Source organism: Ochlerotatus camptorhynchus, unplaced genomic scaffold, assembly GCF_037179485.1.
Source record: "Ochlerotatus camptorhynchus isolate MF236.1 unplaced genomic scaffold, CSIRO-AGI_Acam_v1.1 ptg000494l, whole genome shotgun sequence".
NCBI lineage: Eukaryota > Metazoa > Arthropoda > Insecta > Diptera > Culicidae > Ochlerotatus > Ochlerotatus camptorhynchus.
This window is the reverse complement of record NW_027040979.1, coordinates 1829984-1834548: the sequence shown is the minus strand read 5'-3', so window position 1 is coordinate 1834548 and position 4565 is coordinate 1829984.

Here is a 4565-nt window from a genome sequence, read left to right as displayed (position 1 = left end):
GATTTTGGAATTCACTCTTCAGTTGTCAAAATGCCGTCCAAGCAAGAAGAGCAGCGTATCAAAATTTTGCTCGCGCATCGCGAAAATCCGAGCACGCAAAGTTGGCAAAATCGCTAAAAGTTGCCAAATCAACCGTTACAAATGTAATTAAAGTGTTTGGGGAACGTTTGTCGACAGCCAGGAAGTCTGGATCGGGGGGAAATCGAAAACAGGAAGCCGCTGAGACGACAAAGAGAGTTGCCGGTAGTTTCAAGCGAAACCCTAACCTCTCTCTCCGAGATGCCGCAAATAAGCTGGGTGTATCGTCTACAACCGTGCATCGAGCCAAAAAACGAGCCGGACTATCGACTTACAAGAAGGTAGTGACTCCAAATCGCGATGATAAACAAAATACGACGGCCAAAGCGCGATCCCGGAGACTGTACACGACGATGCTGACGAAGTTTGACTGCGTGGTAATGGACGACGAAACCTACGTCAAAACCGACTACAAGCAGCTTCCGGGACAGGAGTTTTATACGGCAAAAGGAAGGGGAAAGGTAGCAGATGTTTTCAAGCACATGAAACTGTCAAAGTTCGCAAAGAAATATCTGGTTTGGCAAGCCATCTGTACCTGTGGCTTGAAAAGCAGCATTTTCATAGCTTCCGGGACTGTCAACCAAGAAATTTACGTGAAAGAGTGTTTGAATAAACGTCTGCTGCCTTTCCTGAAGAAACACGGTTGTTCCGTACTGTTTTGGCCGGATTTGGCATCTTGCCATTACGGTAAAAAGGCCATGGAGTGGTACGCCGCCAACAACGTACAGGTGGTTCCCAAGGACAAGAACCCTCCCAACACGCCAGAGCTCCGCCCAATTGAGAAATACTGGGCTATTGTCAAGCGGAACCTAAAGAAGACCAAAAAAACTGCTAAGGGCGAGCAGCAGTTCAAGGCAAACTGGCTTTCTGCGGCGAAGAAGGTGGACAAGGTGGCTGTACAAAATCTGATAGCAGGGGTCAAGCGTAAGGCCCGGCAATTCGGATTTGGAAAAGCGGAAGCCAAACTGAATATTTTTCCTGAATTTTATACTAATTGAACTTGAAAAAGAAATTTAATTTGATTTTTTAAATAAACGATTTCACCGATTTACACGCGTTTTCCCTTGACCAAATTTTGACCGTATCACCCTTTTCCTCAGCCAGCACCGCGGGGAGGTAGGGATAGAAGTAACTGGACAAGAGGCTAAGTGACCACGCCCACAGAGGTGTTGGGGTCTATTTTATACCTGTAGACACGCGAAGTATCGATGGTACGCATTGTCCAGCCGTTTACCAGCCAGGATTTATCAGGAAATGCCACTTTTTTTATCAGGAAATGTAGAACATTTTGAAACTAGTTTCAAACAAAAGCGGAGCATCTAAGATTTAGTTTGGTGGGTGTTTCAGCGATACTGTTTTTAGTATATATTTTGTTCTACCAGAGGCACCGTGGGATTCAAACACGATCACTGAGTATATCTCAGTGAGAGAGTCATTTTTACTCATGTAACCGTTTGGTCACAAATTCATAGGTTTTTGTCATGTATGTTATATATTCAGAACCTTCACGTTTCTTGTGCAAAAACAGCAGTATACCACAGAAGTGATAGGGTTCTGTACCGCTGTGAAAATGTTGTGCCGTTACGTTATGTCCACAATAGAACTACAAACAACCATAGAAAACTAGGATGACGGGATGAAAGAAGATTGGGGAGAAGAACGGCCATTGCCCAAAATCGGCCTCTTTTAATATCAGGCGTCCGTGTGCTAAGACGCAATTGTATTAGCTAAGTGCAGTGGTTGGTGTTTTAGAACGTGAACCAGGACCCCCCCTAGCAGCAGCTAGGTGCGCTAGGGCAAGCTAACGTTCAGGACCTCTTTTTTTATATTGGACCTTAAAAAGGTTATCCACAGCCGGCTCGTAAACTTGGAAACAGGTTCCGAGCCCAATTGTCAAGGGCCAAACATTATTATCTGGCCAAACGTAGGCCATAATCGTAAAGGAGTTTTCCCTTCTCGGCTTGACCAAGGTGGCCTTGCCACGGTCGGCCGATCGTGCCAACGAAGGACGACGCCTGCCATCCCACCGTCCAGCAACGCCCGCTGACCTTTCATCCGCTCGCTTCGCCAATCTGGCGAGAGTTCCGGCCGCACAGTAGGACAGGAGTCACTGTGTCGGCCATCCCGATTCACCATCAACGGCAGCAGCGGTATGTACCGGTACAGTAAACAACGCGATTAGGCTACACGACACATATTACACGAAATTATGAACACAGAACAACACGCACACAACACAGAAAGTGGCAAATAAACGCATTTAAAGAAAAGTGAAAGTTCTACGTTTTTGTATCGCGAAACCCTCTGATTACCCGGTAGCTAGCCGACCCTGGGTGTTCCGGAGTTTGCTCTTATCGCCTGAGTCGACCGGGTGCTGTATGTTTGATCTCCGAGTAGGTAGTTGGTGAGTGCTGAGTTCTTACATCAGTTATACTCAGTTGTAAGAGCAATTTTTAAAAACACAAGTCACTCAGCTCTGACTGGGTTTTAACAAATATCTCATGCAACTGACTAAAAATTACTGTCTCACTGAGTTAGTCTCAGTGGCAGTGTACAAGTTTAAGTTAATTGTTATCATCTTCTTGTTTTAGTTTAATCATACAGATTACACCGACGCATCAATGCTCATTTCAAGTCAGTCTGTTCCCACCTCCAAATTCCATCGAACAAATTTACATAAGTCCACAATTGATCCCGGCAGCGCACTTTTGTCTGCTCGTGCATAAATTAAAACAATAAATCCTCATTTTGGATGTTTCAATTTCAACGATTGCATTTTAAACAGGTTCCACCCTCTTACCTACTATCTCCCTCAATTGGACCCGACGACAATGAATGTGATAGGTTCACGCGTTGCAGACCACGGTCCAGTCAACAGGCAAGTCGAAAACAGTCCCACTGACAACAACCAATGTGTTGAGTTTTCCCCATAGGGGAGAGAGAAGGAGCGAGTGTCGTCACTTAATTGAAATTAAAAGCCAGAACATAGAATTTAATGCTTGGCCCTATTTTCATAGCACTGCACCGGGAGAGTGGGGCGCTGTTGGTTCGGTCGGCGTGGCACCAAGATGGAATAGGCCAGAGCAGCCTTTCAATTGGGGAACGAAACGGAAAGTGCAGAGAATCGCTTCGCAGAACAATACAGAAAGCTTATTCAGCACAACAATAAAATCCATTAACATGATTAAATTGCTTCGGTTGTTGAGATTTTTTTGCTGCCTACTACCGGGAGGGCGGATGATGGGTGCATGGATCTAGAGTTGCTGGTGCTTTGGGATGCTACAGACAGTGTGTCTGCCAGGGTGCTCATATGGGAGGATGTTCCATCTGTTGTCTAAATTGTACAGTGCAGACTGCTGCGGCATTTAGATAATAACAGCGAAAAGGGTTTTCTGGTGGTAATGGTGACAATTATTGCTATGGTTACGGACAGTTGAGTACAGCTGAAATGGGCGTTAATTTTGATTGTTGGGTAATAATGATTCTTGATCAGGAATTTCTCTTTAGATCAGATAGTAGATTTAGATTTACATTATTCATATGATACTATCTGTCCTGAATTAAATCTTAGCTCTGGATTCAACCCCACGATTCAGAAAGTAACCCTGGTGAGAACGGCATTCTTTGCCGCAACCGACCATTCAACCGTGGCGTAGTACGTCATTCATTCAGCCACCCATCGAGCCAGTCAGTCAGCTAGTCATTGATACCTTGCTCCTCAGCCAGCGTGTCGTGAGGAGATGGCTCGTTGAATTCTCAACGCTCGGTTTACAGCATCAACCGCTTCATCTCGCTCGGTGTCGCTTCTTCCACACAAATGCCATCTCATATCTCTACCACTCTGTACTACGTTGCCTTTTTTAATGCTTTTCCACTCGAACGCTCATCGTCCTCCCTCACTTGGGTGTAAAGGACACTTCTGGCGGCGGAGTAGCGCTGCATATTTTTCTTCGCTTTGTGATATGGATCTCCTCTCGGGGAGGTGTGGGATGATGCTTAATTCATCCCTGCTTAGCTACCTTCTTTACATTTTGCCACGCTCTCATTCAAAACGACCACATGCTGCTCCATTCTTCGAACCATCGAACGAACGGCTGTACTGTTGTGCAGAACAGCTTCAGCAATCTTTGATATGATAATCATTCGATAAATGGGAGTAGGGAGCGATTTTAACGGGAAACTGAAACAGCTACCAATCCGGCCATGGCGATGGAGAAGGTTGAAGGGAGGTTTTCCATCGTGACGGTTTTTCTTTTGATGTGGTTTTTGGGCTTTAATCAGTGGTTGCAAACGATTTTTGACGGTAAATTAGCAACGTTTGGTGCTCTTTTTCTGGATGAATTGATTTTCTCAATAAGTATCGCTTCTGTTCAGGTAGAGGTGTAGTGATATTTTTTGGTCTGACATACTTAAATGAGAATTAACTCGCTTCACAATGTAACACCAATTTTGGCGAATAAATAATGATTTTGGTGTTTTCAACGCCA